This window comes from Lemur catta, chromosome 1 (genome assembly GCF_020740605.2).
Source record: "Lemur catta isolate mLemCat1 chromosome 1, mLemCat1.pri, whole genome shotgun sequence".
NCBI classification, from domain to species: domain Eukaryota; kingdom Metazoa; phylum Chordata; class Mammalia; order Primates; family Lemuridae; genus Lemur; species Lemur catta.
This window is the reverse complement of record NC_059128.1, coordinates 36,245,225-36,260,803: the sequence shown is the minus strand read 5'-3', so window position 1 is coordinate 36,260,803 and position 15,579 is coordinate 36,245,225. Positions and strand designations below refer to the sequence as shown.

Genomic DNA, 15,579 nt, shown 5'->3' with positions numbered 1-15,579 from the left:
TGTGTTTTGCCAAGTTTAAAATCCATTCTATCTCCTCAGTCTATGCTAATCGCACCAAAAGAAAACAGTTTGGTGTTTAAAATTTGTTTACCGTTCGTAAAATAGAACTTCCTGGTTTTTTATTCTACAAAGATTTCTTGAAATGAAGTAGCATCTAAATATTGGTTTGGTAAGTTGGATGCAAATGAATCAGAAATATATGGATTAAATTTCCCTCCAATTTTAATAATTAAGTACTAGCCAAACATACTTTGGGTTGGGTTTAAATATCTGACAAACCATTTCAAAACATTTGGGGAACTCAGACTTCATTCCAAACTGAAGTGTTTTTATTTTGGTGTTTTGTTTAAATTTTACATGGCAAACAAAATGCTTGGCTTTGTCCCCACAAATATGAGTTTGTTTTCAGTATTTATACCTCAATTGTCACAGTGATAGGAAAGTTTTCATAATTTTTTTTTCTTGGAAATGAAATCAATTTTCAGAGAGATGGGAGGTTCTGTCAACAGTTAAGAGTAGCCCAAGCCTACATCAGGCAAGTCCCCAAGCCTCCTTTGGACAGCTGGTTCTCATGCAGCGCCACCTAGCCCCAAGCCTAGTGTCCACCAACTGAGTTAGGAGCCTTTGAGTGGCACCCACTGTAAATGGATCCCATTCACAAAGGTAACAAATTTCTCCATTTTCAGCTCCACTTAGTCTCCAAAACCTCCCAGGTACATCCAATCTTCAATTTCTGTTTTCTCTCTAGACTCTGCTCTAACTCGGTTGTCTGCTCTTTGTACTCTGGGCTACCTCTGTAGGACATCTTCACTCCTATTCCAGCTCTTTGGGACAAATGCCATTTTCTCTCCTTACCCAACTCCCTGTCAGGAGGAGCCTCGCTCTAAGTCTGGACTGTTCTGATTGTGGAAGGGGATGCAGACCACTGGGGACCTCAAAGAACTCAGTGGAGAATTCAATGAATTCAAGGCCAAGATATTGGGAGGAGAAATTCCTACTGATCTGGGATGAATGGCTACAGAAATTTCCAGAAGCAGTTGTCAATGGAAATAGGACAGGGAAAATTCTGTTTGGAGTGCCCTGGGCCAATGACATGTGGGCTCCTGGGAAGGATGTTGGCAAGTATGAAAAATCCCCCCACCTGTCCAGCCAAGGGCAGATGCAGACCGGTGACAGACAGTTACATGTAACTAGGGCAGTGGTTCAAGTTGTTTATTAACCAGGTCTTCAGAACTTTTTGTACTCCTTTCTACTGGTTCTCTTTGTAATTTTGACAGTTAGGACCTCGAAGGGGGGCAAGTCAGGAAAAGAGATAAAACTCAAATTGATCAGCTATGCTTCCTTTTAGCAGTTAAAAAGTTTTAGTTCATGTCTGAATCACTAGGTAAACTGGAAAGATTAATGACTAAGTAAACTGTGCATGTTGGAAGGGCTGGCAATCTTTCTCTTCCCTTCCCCACCCCCTACTTCAATCAGATGGGGACTCCTGCTTGATTAAGCTCTTTTAAAGAACTTAATCATAACCAGTTCTTTGCCATGGTAACTGAGTGTTTTGTCATGAGAATGGAGGCCCATTGCCCTGAGACCAAGCCTGCTGATTAGGGAACTGTTCATTCCTCACCATTGATTTAGACTGGTGGTTTCCAAACCTGACTGCACATTAGATTCACCTGGGGAGTCTCAAAAAGTAGAAATGGCTGGGCTCAAACCCAACTCTGGGTGTAGCTCAGGCATCAGCATTTAAAAAACCACCTTGGTGATTCTAAGGTACAATCAGAGTGGAGAATCATTGGTTTAAATTGTACTGTTTCTGAGAAAAATTACTGTTTGTTTTTTGGAGATGTACCTACTTTAAGAGGTCAATGAATATGGAAAGGGGCAATCCTGTATCTCTCTCACAGGTGGGAATCTTGCAAAATAAACTTGAATTGAGGGATCTATGTTGACCCACATCCATGAAATTGCAGATATTACTTCATGTCTCATTGTGTCCCAAGCTAAAAGTGTAAATAAACATTCATGTTCACCTTGCCGAAGGTTGCAGGGGAGGGATTTCCCCACTGCAGCTCTCAGTAAGCATTCCAGGAGTGAGATCTCTTCCCATGGGTAGGGAGAGAGGTAGAGTTCTCTCAGGGGAGGGGATGTAGTTTTCTTTCAAGAAATGGGCTCTGAACCCATAGAGAAAGTCCAAGTTTACTTCAATTTCAGCCTTTTCCCTTCCTATGCTTTTCTAAAAGTGTATGTTAGTGTTACTAGTGGGTTACCACCAGTAAAGAAATTTGCCTGTGTCTTTGCACCTTGTGTGCTAATACTGTGTTGACTGAGGGGACAAAGTGGCAAGGGGGAGAGAGCTGACCTGCATCCTCCTTTTCTGGGGAAAAGGTGGACAGCCCATCAGGAGGCTCGGAGCTCTGCAGAGCACCAGAGGATAATAGGCCCCCACAGGGACGCCAGCAGCAGGAGTGGCAGACAGTCCCTAGTCTATGGAGGAACTCTGGGAGAAGGATTTGTACAAGAAACAAACTTTCTGACACCACCATGCAGTGTGTGCTAGCAAGTGTTTAACAAATGGCTTCCAAAAAACATCTTGATTTATAGCATTGGCCAATTTCCATGAAGTAGATGCTCCCACCATTGCCAATTTCAGGATACCAACCCACACAAGGAGTCACTGAAAGAGGAGTTGGGAAGAAATGTGCAAAATCAACTTTGGGGAGCTGTAGAGCAGACTCTTGCACACCCGTGCCTCCATGAGTTAGGACTGTAGGGTCCTTGCGGAAGGGAGGGAGGAACCCAGCAAATTATTAGAGGGTACAAGGGTATTTTCTATAAATTTCTGCACTGTGTGTGTTTTTCCTCTTCTTTTAAGATAATCAACCAACCTTCAGCTGTGATACTTTCAAGTATGACCTCATGAGCTCAGGAGCAAAATAAGTCATTTACCAGAACCAAAACCTGTGCTTGGACCCACATAGGCAGAAAGGACTGAGGGCTGCACCTCTCCTAAAATAGCAATAACAAATATTTTTTAGTGTTCTTCCCACATTCTCCTAGTCACATATAGTTTAAGACGATCAATAATGGGTATCATGTATTGAGTGCCCACTATGTACCAGGTACTCTACATGTATTGACTCATTTAATCTTTACTGTAACCCTGTGAGGAAGGTGCTATTTTGAGAAGAACTGCACCTTTTAAACAAATAACCACAGTGAATACTTTTGAATGAAACTACACTTTATTCAAGGCTGTTCATAAGGAAGTTTGAGATGGTTAAAAATACCTAACATTTATTGGGTCCTTACTATGTACTTGATGTTTTCGTGAACTCTCCATTGGGTTTTTATAGGGACCCATGAGTCAGGTGTTACTGTGATGTTTATCTTATGCTTAAGGAAATAGAGGACAGAAAGTGACTTCATGATAGTCAGGTGACTCATCAATGGAAGAGCCAAGAATCAAACCCAGGCAACCTGGCGCCAAAGCTACCTTTCTGAGTAGGAACGGCATTAGGCATATACCTGACCTTCAGTGTGGATGTCTGGCCTGGCTTTAAAAGCAATGTACTTATTTAGATGTTTCTCCACAACACCCTTCCCAACACACATACTTCCTTCATGCTGTAAACAGCATGCCATGGTTTGAATGCGTACCCCCAAAGTTCATGTGTTGAAAGCTTGGTTGCCACTGTGGTAGTGTTAAGATGCGGGGCCTTTGGAGGGCAGTTGAGTCATGATTATTGTCATTATTGAAGGAGTTGAATTAGTGACAAGTTTGGTCCCCTTCCTTTCTCTGTCTCATTGGCTCACTTATACTTCTGCTCTTCCACCACAGGATGACCCTCCCCAGATGCCAGTGCCATGCTCTCGGACTTCCCAGCCTCCAGAAGCACAAGCCAAATAATCTTCTTTTCTTTATAAATTATCCAGTCTGTGGTATTCTGTTATAGTGACAGAAAACAGACTAAGACACAGTGTCTTTTCACATTGGTGGTAGATACTGTTTAGCAGTATATTATTGAGGTCTGTGATCTAAGCTCAAATATCCAGATGCCAACACGTCAGGAGATGAATTTGGAATCAAATGCAATTCTAATTGTAGTCAAATTCAGTGTTATCCCCTTGAAAACCACTCCCAAACCACACATAATTCAGCTGAATTTAAAGGGTTAAAGAAAGCCTGTCAAATTTCAGGAGGATTCTATTGATCTCCACCTCTAGACTCTTTGGCACTAAAACATTTTGGAAGTTTCTACCTCATTGGAATGACATAATTTATACCTTTCATTCTGGGGTTGTCTTAACTGAGCTGCACAGTGGTGTTCTTATGTAGACAAAGCTACTGGAGTTTAGAAACAGGAAGGGCTAGAAACTCACTTTTTAAAGTAAAATAAAGCTTACCCAGTGGGGGATTTCCTTAACTCTCCAAACCCTGACATGTGTTAGGTAGTCAGGAAAGAATAATAAAATTCCCCAGGAAAAGCGGTTCACAAATGGCAGTGGTTAAAATGTGATTTTCTAGGTAGCTATCACCTCCTGCAGGGCTGGTCTCAGGTTGCTCCTGCAGAGACAGATCTACAGCATCCTGCAGGAAAGCTGGGCCTTCCAGAACCACCCAAGGATAGCTCAGAGGCTGCCCAGCCCACAGCGGAGGCTCCTTCTGAGAGTGTGTCTGTGTCACCCAAGAGCTATGCCAGCTTCCCACGGCTGCTTTCTTGATTGCTCAGGAAATGGCTCTAGCTTCAATTCAGTCCTGACAACTCAGCCAGCAGCACCCGACAACTAGGAAGGGGAGGAGGTACTGTTCAATGGAAAGCAAACAGCAGGAGCCACAGCAGAGATCCCAGCTTCTAGCAGGTACCTCGAGTAAGAAAGGACAGGATCAGCGGAGTTGATGAGAAAAGAACTTACTGACGGAGGACAAAGGGGGTTTCTGTAGGGTCCTTCAAAAAAGTAGCTGCACAGTGTAGAGTTGTCAAGAAATTTGATTTTGCCCTGAGGGCCTTGAGGAGTGAAGAGGAGTTTGAGAGGTTCTGGTCCTGGGGCCCAGAGGAGAGAGACAAGTTTAATTTATAGGTTCACACCTGTAGCCTGTGGTAGCCAAACAATGGCTGAGGAGGAAACATGGGAATTAAAAGATCCAGATATTAATAGTAACACCCTCATACTTTTATATTAATATATTACCTTACAGGACAGTCAGTTCTGCTTCAACATGATATTTACATTCCTAAAACTCGCTGCACCGTGCAAAATCACACAATAAAACCCACAGGGCTTAGAGGAGAGGGAGGTCAGGGTATAGTACCTAAACACTTTGTCAGTGACATGACAAAAGATAGGAACCTAATGAAAATAGTAGCACAGTGCCATGCTTGTTAAATAATTATGAAACACGTAAATACTACAAAAAATACGGCACTTTACCTTTTAAAAAGACCTGAAGTTTGCTTGTGGAAGTGGGTGCTGGGAAGATTGCAGCTTGTGTTTTGATGAAGTGATCAAGGAAAGTTATTGAAATTATTAGTTTTTTGCTGCCTTAAAATCCTAAAGCTTATTTTTCTGTCTTTGAAATACAGGCCCTTTGAAGCACACATTTCTCATAGATATCTGCTTCATCGAACTGAAAATTTGAAAATGTATAGTTTTCTTCTTAGGTTAACTTCTATGTCCCTGCTGGAAATTCACAGCTTTCTCATTTGCACCTGGGGCTTCACCCAACAGCTGGTCTTTGGAAACTGCAGTGATATGTGAAACCACCAAACCGGCCACTCCTCGTACAAAAGGTGCCACTTCTGCAGAATTTGGCGATTTCCATTAAGGTCTTTGTATACAGATAGTGCTTTCCTTTGTGAGACAGGCTGTCTCTTTCCCCTGACATTTTTCACTGTTTGGGTTTTAGCCTCAACAATGCTCATCGTTCCATCTCTTCTATTTCTTCAGGTCCTATTCTTATTGATGCCTCAACACTCGAACTTATTCCATCCATAGATGTTTCTTTTACCTCTATGCTCTGTTGCTTGGGAGATATCACACGTTCTCTTGATTCTCTCAAAATGCTTTTTGTTTTTGTTTTTGTTTTTTTACTTCAAGCTTCTCCTCGATATGCAAGGGTTTCTTTGTCCATGCCCTCCTTGGCGTTTTTGAGTCAGAATGCTTAGATATGTCTGAGATGTTGAATGAGCATTTTTAAAATATAGAAGTTCACAAATGTGAAAGGATAGCAAAACGTAACCTTGTAGGGTGACACACTTGGTTAGGATAAGTAGGCTAGTTAGGATAACACATTTCCCAGGCAGTGGGGCAGACGTGGGAGGTATGTGCATGTGTGCATTTTGTGAATCCCGGCAAAGCTCACTTCAGCTGGGTGCAGTTTTCTATGTTAATCTAGTTTTTCTCACAGATGAAATTGCCTGTGATAAACTTGAATTATGCTCAAATCATCCCCTCATATATTAATCAATTGGAATAAATTCACATGTTTAAAACAAGTGTTATAGCCAACTGTATATGGTACCTCTATTCACGTATTTTTTTCAGTTGATCATGATAATAATTCTGGAAAGTAGGTAGGAAAGTTAATATTCTTATTATACAGATGAAAAAAGTTGAAGCTGAGGAATATCCCACGGCTTGGACATGAGCCTGGAACTACTTATCTATTCATGATAAGCGTTCTGACTGTGTTTCAGTCCCTGGTCCTACTAGGTCATAAAGCCAGTTCTACTCCCATCTTCTGCAAGTTTGGTTTTGTGAGCTGGGAAATTTTCTTCTTTTGCTTAAAGTAGTTTGAGGTAGGTTTTTTGAGTAATGCAGGGTCTCAGTGAAGGCAGGGTTGCCTGGGTAATGCTCAAATTCTCTCTCAGTTCTGACTTTCTTCCACGTTTTAACTTATGAATTAACCATCTTCAGGTAGTGGGTAACCTAAATTTCCAGGTCTGTCCATGAAATAGGAGGTTCTGCCTGTGCCATGCTGTGCTGCAGGCACAGGATAAAGGAAAATTGTTCCTTCATCCCCTGGGGCAGAGCAGCTGGGATCTTTCTTTTGCAGGGAGTCAGGCTCAATTTGTACCCATTTAGACATTCATTGCCCTTTCTGAAGACAGTGACTCTTCATTGTCCTTGTCATGGCCATTGTGGTTGTGTCTGCAGCCTTGCTCACCCGGAGAGCAGATGCTCTGGGTGTAGCCAAGCCTTCTCTTTCCCCTGCCTGGTGGTGTCCCGACAGCTGCCAGTCAAACCCAAGGTGAGTGACAGGAAGGGATTCCAACATTGGGCTCAGGCATGACCACTGCTGCTGCCGTTCAGTGAGCACCTCTGAGAAGCACTTCACACATTCATCCATTCATTCATCCCACCAGTATTTGTTGAGGGCCTATCAAATGCCAGAATCATTCCTTGTGTGGGTTATCTCTTTTGCTACCTATAATTTGAACGCCCAAACAGACTGACTGTAAGCCCACGCACTCAACCCTGTGCTGTTCTGCTTCTCTCATTCAAGGTTGCTAGAAGTTCAGTCTGCTCCAATCATTTTCCTACCTACTGGAGACCTGAAAACTTTGTCAATGACCTTTGCGTGACCTGGATAACAATTTCTCAACTTGTCCCTGCCTGTGAAGCGTGGATACAGACTTAGTTCCCTTCCATTTTGGCAGCATGTGTGAGTGTCACCTTTGTGTATGTTTTGATGAACTTTTCCCCCCTCCCCCCTGCTTTCTTTCTTATTTTCAGATTCATGCACTGGGACCTGTTCTACAAACTTGAGTGGAAAAGAGAAAGAACAAAGAAAGCAGAGCAATCTAAATGCTGAAAGATTAAAAAAAAAATGCTTCATGAATGAGGCCTTTGAACTCAGCAGCCATGGCTCCTTCCTAACCTGTACCTTTCATATCCTGTTTCCAGCTAGCGTGGAAAATCTGAGGTGCCCTGGCCCTGAGCCCACGGTGAAGCCTGGCTGTGGGTGGCGTCTCCCGGTCCTCAACTGGCAGCCACAGCTGCTGGAGAGGCGGTGCAGCCCTGTGCTTCCTGCCTGGGCGCTCAAGTCCATTGCGACAGCCCTGGAGCCTCGCTGGGAAGGGCAGCGAGCCTTCACCTGATGTGGCCAAGGGCGGCCACAACAAAGAGGGACAAGGAGAAATTCCTGCAGCCAATGGGCATGTGGCTGGGGAGGAAGGAGGTGTCTCCGGCTGTTGGTTTTGAAACTTTGTGCCTTAACTAAAACCCAGGTTCTCAGCACAGGGGATGTGACTCATGGCTGAGAAATTCCCCATGGCCTTGGATGACATTTACGTTGATTACTTCTGAGTCACATTTCTGGGAGGATTTTTTATTTTTTCTTCACCAGAGGCAAATGGAAGGGAAAATGGCATGGATAGTGGTTTGGAAACAGCAGAGGAAACGGGGTCATTTGTGTTGTTAGTAGGAGAGTTAAAGACATGCAAGAAGGGAAAGAAAAACAAGGCAAAAAAGAAAGGACAGTAAGTAAGTAGGAATCATCTCCAAGGGGAATGAGGAGACTTGGGGTCACAGGATTTGCAGTTTCATGACCCTGGTGATGAAGGGATGGGCACAGCCCAGATGGACTTTGCCCTTTTGCCTCTTACTGTGATTACAGAAATCCAGAACCTAAGAGTCAGAGCCATCATTCATGCATTTACTTCACAAATATTTGTTGATCCTGTTCTAGGAACCAGAGATACAATGAGAAACAATTTAAAATCCTGCTGTGGTGGGGTATGTCTCAGTGGAAGAAAAAAGACACAGAAACGGCCAATCAAATGGCAGCTTGGAAGCCAACCTTTTTGACTTCATTAAGAGAAATACATTCAGAATATACAGATCCAGGATGCTGCAAATGTGCACACTTTGCTGCACAAGAGGGAGGACACAGGAATGGAACATGCCAAAGGCACTGGGCTTTAGCAGTTCAAAGGTTCTTTCTGGGTCCTGAGTCTCCCCTTTCTGGAATAATGGCAGGGGTGTGAGGGCTGATTGGGTGAGGGGGAAACTGAGGGCCCCTAGTGTCCCTGATCTCCCTTTTATGTGTGTTCTAAGCCTCATCTGAGGTTAAAAAGCCTCCTTAACGTAAATGTATCATAGAAGATCTCAGTTAAATCATGGGCTCCAAAAATGCATCTGGAAACTGGAAAAGCAATGTCCCAATTCCAGTAGGAGTTCAAACCATCAACAGAAAAAAAAAACAAACAGAAAACACTTTTTATCAGATTAGCATCACTCCTGCTTGACTTGGACCAATGAATCTCAGGCTATATCTAACAAAAGCACCATTTGTGGCCAATAGGCAGTGATTTGGGAAGCAAAGGCAGGCAATACTGAGGGGCAGAAAGAGTCAAGGATGAGGAATCAGAGATCCGGGCCGCCATCTGGGTGTTCCAGTGACTAGCCCTGGCGAGGCAGTCCCACGAGTGGGGTGGATGAGGACAGAGCACTGGGAGACCCAGGAAAGGGCCCCAACCAGGAATGGAACAGGCGTGATGAGGAAGAGGGTGGATACCTGAGAAGAATGGAGGTATTACAAATGAGATCAAGGGCAGGAGCTTCTGTGAGCAGCCAGGATCCCAGGTTCTCACAGAACCTTAAAGAAGCCGGGTGAGGGACGGAGAAGCTGCCCGAGTGACCCTATCCAGGAAGGCTGGGCTGAGTGGATCTGGAGGAAGGACTGACGGCTGGTTGCCTACCCTCCTGCTGGCTACCCTCCTGCTGGGGGTGGCAGCTTTGCCTGATTGGTGCCTGTGTTCTCCAAACCCAGGTCAGAAACCTCTACACCCACTGTCCACACACACCCTGACCATCTGGCTGCTCTCTTGACCCTACCTTCTGGCCTGCCATTCAGAGCCCTGTCCTCCCGACTGACCTGCCACTCACCCTGCACACCAATCCATCCAGGACAGGCAGCCTTGGAACAAAGTATTAAAGACAGTAACAAAACATTACAATAATGAGAGGGAGAGAGAGAGGGAGAGAGAGAAGAAAGGGAGGAGAAAAAGAAACATGGAAGGAGAGAGACAGCAACATGAAGGCTTCAACTAAAGGCTGGCTGAGGCTTGAGCCAGAGGAGACAGGAGCATGTGAGAGTGAGTAATGCTAACCAAAAAGAGAGCCAGAACCAATCCAGCACTTCCTGTTAATCTCCAGAGACAACAAAGGTGTATCCCCACCAGCCTCTCCCCAGTGACTCCTGACTTCCTTGCTGTCATCCATCTGCCTTGGTTCTCAAAATTCTGCTCTTACTCTCCACCCCCCAACAATAGCCAGATTCCCCCTCCTGTTCTTACACATTCCCAAGAAATCTCATCCTGTTGGAGAGGTCTTCACTATTCTTTCCAAGGCCTCATTTTGTCCATCTGGCTCTAGCCATCCCCAGTGTCTCCAGGTTGCCTATCAAAGCCAATCAAGGGAGTGACCAATTCAGAGCTTTGATGCTGGCAGAGAGTATGCTTTTGACATAGAACTCTGTGTGTGTGTAGGGGCAATGGAGATGTTGTATCTATAGCCCCAACAAAGGGGGTTTGGATTTCATAGATCAGAGGCTAAGAAGGATCTCTTACCTGGGTGATCCAAAGATATTATTTAAGCCTGACCCAGCAGAAATGTGATTGAGTAAGTATTTGTCATTTACCCCTGTATATGCTGTGTGGCCTACAATTCCTTACCTGGAAGTGAGATAAATGACTATTATTGTTGTAACTATTATTTTTGCTTGAAACAGGAGATAGAGCATGTGACGTGCTGATGGCCCAGGTCAGTGAGGAGAGTTATAAGAGATATTCAGGATGAACCTCTGGAGTCGATCATGTCTCTGGCGAAAGAGAGAGAAAGAGAGAATCTGTATCCTGGCTGGCAGCCCAGTGACTGACCAGAGACAGACAGGAATGCTTAGGATGGAAATGCCCCAGCAGTTGTGATATTGCCTTACCAAGGATCAGCCAAAGCCCATTATTAACATGAATTGTATTTCTTTATCATTTAAAAATGAATGACCTTATTACAGACATGATATTAGAATATAAGGAAGCCAAAACAGAAATATTCCCAATCCCATCCTGAAATCAAATCAATGAAAAGTAGTCATGCTATACATCAAACACGAAATTCTGCCCATGATGTTATTGTGAATACCAAACATGCAGGTGGATGTGTCCTGGAAGGTGACGCCAGTGAATCCACCTGGGTTTGCTCAGGCTCAGGCCCACCATTCTAGCCTCCATCAAGTTTTCAGTGACTTTTCAAGATGCTGTGGCTTAGATACCACACAGGAAGGAGACCCAAAGCCCAGCCAAACCCTTCCTATTACTTTATTCCCTTCCCTGGAGCGGGTCTAGCCCTTTGAAACATTTCCAAGGGTCTCCTTGGGAGGCAGATCTGCTACATTGTATCATGGTCCCTTGATCTTGATGGCGATGAATGAATCAAATGTATGCATTTGCTACCAAACAAATGGAGCTTCATCCCTGGTTGTTTGTACATGTGTACGCTTTTGCATTTCAATAATTTCTTCCTTCCTTAACCAACCTGCTAAATGCAACATTTACAACCAGCCTTGCAGACATTATTTGCACCCAACCGGGGCCTGATCACATCAAATGAAGGCTGCCAGCTTCCCCTGCCAGAAGCCAAAGGCACTGGGAAAAATGGAAATTGGACAATAGTCTTGTATACTCTCTGCTCTGCCATGGATGGCCTTCAGCAGGAAACCAACCCACAGAATCAAAAGAACACGGTTTCCTGTTAACATAGAGCGATGCCAAATCCACCAGACATTATTGTTTCATGCCCTGTGCCAGTCATTGTCAACCATAGCGTAAGTAATAACATATGACTGGGGCTGTGGTTATAGTGGAATATTCTTCTGCTTTTGGCACAGTGCATACACCTTCACACGCTTTATTGCCCTTTCTGAAACCTAGGGAGCTTTCTTTTCTTTTCTTTTCTTTTTAGATTTCTTTTCCCCCAAAGAACTATTTCTGTCTGTTTTGCTGCATACCAGTTCTTAAACCCAAGCCAGCCGACTCCCAATTCTCCTCAGTCTTTGCTTAAGCAACACGTTTTTTACATATATATATAATAATTATTATTATTATTGCATCACATAGGGTTAAAATAAACCCGCTGTGTATTGCCCTTCAACAATCCTGCTTTTCCTCTGAAAATGACTAGTTCCTTAAGACTGGCTTTGAGAGAGAAAAACTTCTCACATAATATTTTTTCTTCCCTTCCAGGCTGATCGCGAAGGTGATGATAGGTCATAAAGCCACAGCCTCTGCAAGGATGTTACAAGCCCTGGAGCAGGCGGGGAGTACATGTGTGTTTGGAAGGCAGCAAAAGAGAAAAGTTCCTAGTGTGTTTTGGACCTTGCATTGTTAACCCTTTATCCAAACCCAGAGAAAACACAACTCTGTTAACTACTCAGAAGTTTTCTCCTAAAATGGCATGGTTAAGGTAGGAGTATGAACAGTCACTTGAATCTTTCTTTCTTTTTTTTTTTTTTTTTCAGACAGTTTGGCTAGTGGTCAAGAGCTTTGGTACCAGACAAAACTGATTCAAATCCTAACTCCCTCTTTTAATAGCTGAGTGAAACTGGGAAAGTTGATAAACTTTTTGATGCTCATGTTCCTCTTCTGTAAACCACAGAAAACACTTGCTTTCCAGAACATGAGTAAAGTACTGGGATTTTCCTCCCCGCTCTGTTATGGAGGCCTTTGGTGGGAAGTGTACCTGGTGAGTGATCAATAAGTGGCAGAATGATTGTTAGGAAAGTGCTTTGGAAAGCGCAGGGTCCCTGCTCCAGGTGGTTTGGGGAGTGGCAGTAAGGGAGTACAGAGTTCAGGGTCATGGAGGAGGTGGGGCTACGGGCACAGCAGGCTTTTCATGACATTTGCATGCATTATCTCACTTAATTGTCATGAGATTTCTGGGAGTGAGAAACTGGGCAGTCATTATTACTCCCATTTCACAGATAAAGAAATGGAGGCCCTTGCACAGTGCTAGAATTGGCAGAGCCATGACTGGACCCCAGAGCTCTGGAGTCCTCGCTAAGGCTCCATCTGTACATCACATTCTCTCTTAAAGCTGAATTCATTTGTTCTTGGCCTGTCGTTAGTTCCTCAAGGCCGCTCCCTTCCCTGTCCTTTCCAAGATAGGCAGAGCTCCCTGCCTTTTACACACACACACACTCACCACTCCTCACACTTCTGGGCTTTGTGCTGCCTCCTGGGACCACCTAGGACAGTGATGCTCAGACTGCGACAGGACCTGAACACAAGGTGATTTGACTGAGTTTTATCAAATTTTCTCCCCTACAAGCCCATCCCTGCTCTCTTTCTGCAGAAACCTTTTCTGAAATACTTATTACCTGGAAGACCTTCTAGACTAATGTATCATCTTTGTAGTTGAGCTCATTTGTTACTTGAAAACAGGAACAAGGAGAACAGCACTGTGAAGGACAGGGTGCTTGGGTTGGCTTGGGTATTAGGTCAGGTTCTCAGGGAAGCCCACTCTGGAAATTGCATGGAGGAAGTTTATTGCAAAAGGCCCTCAGGATCAACACCTGGGAGTGGGGGTGGGGAAGCAGGACTGGGTCGAGGGAGGATTTAACAGCAATGAGCAATGTAATTGCAACCAAGACACAGCTAATCCCACAGGAAGCTCCAGGGCTAGCATAACTCTTCAGAGTCACCCTGCCCAAGAGAAGGGCCAGGCCTTTATACCTCTGCATAGACCTGTCATCGGGTACAGGCTGCTGCCAGGGCATGTGGCCTCAGCCTAGGTGTAGTCCAAGGGTAGTTCCTGGAAAGGGACTCAGCTGAGGGTCTTCACCCACCATAGCCGTAGTGGCAAATCTGGCTGGAGTGCCAGAGTAGCTACTCTAGGGAGGAAGGCAAGGGTGAAGCCCTGGGAGCCTGGGGCAGTAAGTTAGCTGGGAGGTGGATACCTGGGTGTTTTAAGACTTCGATTAAAAGAATTTAGGACTAAAGTATGGGGAGAAGGAGGATCTTTAGCTTGCAGCTGAAACAGTAGGAGACTCCTTGGGATAGCTGAAAAAGGGTGGAGACTTCCTGCTATGCCCAGTTCCACTCTCATTAGAACTTGGCTGTGCATCTGACCTTGGGACATGGTGTCAAAGTGCTGGACAGTATTTCTCAAAGCTTGCTCTGTGAACCTGATATGTCAAAATTACCCTGGGGAAAGGGGATTTAAAAATGTAAATTCATGGGCCCCAAATATAGTAAAAGAGAATCTCTGGGATGAGACCAGGAAGCTGCATTATAAACATCTTCCTGCCCTTCTCCTTCTCCCCCACTGTTTGATTCTTTTGCAGTTTTAGGCTAGAGCTTATAAACATCTCTGCCACCACTGTCCCTAGAACTGGCAGGGTCTTCACGGCCAAGAACAAGTATTTTGCTTATATTTGCATAGCTGAGTTACATCATCATCTTGTGGGTTTTTCAGATCACTCCTTCAGCAAGCTCAAATTGTAGTGGCTGTGTAGCTCATACCGATTGCCCTAGTAACTACAACTGTTCTACTTGCTCTTCTTTGAATCAAACCTCCTCCCCTCCTCTTCTCCACTCAATCTTGACCCAGCCCTTCTGCTTACAGGGCTTCACCTCTCTGGCCACAGTGATGGGTTGAGGATGGGCATCTGACCCAAGCTGGGCCAATTATAATGCCCTACCTCTGCCCCAGTGATTGATACAGAGATGTGTTCACGACTCAAGCTAGGCCAAACAGAGTCCTGCCCCCAGAATTTTTTCCCCCAAACTAAAGCAGGTGGAAAGAAAGAAGAAGAGCCTTTCTTCTCTGGTCCTGAGGCCATGAATGTGATTCTGACACTTCCAGTAGCCATAGCCAGGGGCACGGAGAAAGTGAGTTTGGGAGAGTAAAGCAGACACCAGCTATGAGGAGTGGAGGTGAGAGACTGAGTGTGCATCCTGACTGTGTTCAAGGCCTCGAGTCAAGTTACCTCTGGTTTTGTATGGTTTGGTAATGTGAGCCAATAACCAATGTGTTAGTAATGGATTTTCTAGTTCTCAGAAGATGGTATTAGACCTCTGAGGCTAGTGCCTTAGGATGTGCTCATGTGTAAAGGTGGAATTATCAGACACATGGCTATCAGGGAGGGGGTTGGGGGAAGGATGGAGATGGAAAATAGGTGGTGGAAAGGTTTCCATTTTCCTCCCCTCACCCCATGGGTGTTCAGTAACAACTAATCACTCTGTGTGTGTGTGTGTGTGTGTGTGTGTGCGCGCGCGCATATGTGGTGTTTGTATACTTTTCTCTTATCAAGCTTTAAAAAAAAAACTTTCAATATAGTGTCCCAGGAAGCCACCACCAATAGGTAGAAATTAGCCTTTGATATGAAACCTTCTTTCCATCCCATCTAAGACTCTGGCTAATGAGGGTGGAAGGCTTGGGTCCAATGCCTTTGTGTTTTTTTCAAAAGAGGTTTCTGTGTGTTGTTTTCTACTTGAAGCTAAAAGTTAAGTGCTTTGTCTTCTGCACCCAGGTCTGTTAGCTGGAAATCCTTTATGTCTTCCCCAAAGTCCATCTGAGAGAGAA

The 15,579-nt window shown here is 44.5% G+C and overlaps 1 long non-coding RNA gene across 6 annotated transcripts in view; it reads left to right on the top strand.

Moving 5' to 3' along the window:
• The first annotated feature begins 8,171 nt into the window (after positions 1–8,171).
• Positions 8,172–15,579, top strand: part of LOC123648357 — a 33,581-nt gene continuing 26,173 nt past the window's right edge. For 3 of the 6 annotated variants that reach the window (XR_006738588.1, XR_006738590.1, XR_006738586.1), the window contains exons 1-3: positions 8,630–10,848; positions 11,559–11,821; positions 12,240–12,459. This is a non-coding gene — a long non-coding RNA (uncharacterized LOC123648357). Of the gene's footprint in view, positions 8,478–8,629; positions 10,849–11,558; positions 11,822–12,239; positions 12,460–15,579 lie in introns of those variants that run through there. The other 3 variants (XR_006738591.1, XR_006738594.1, XR_006738593.1) reach the window with 3 other exon arrangements.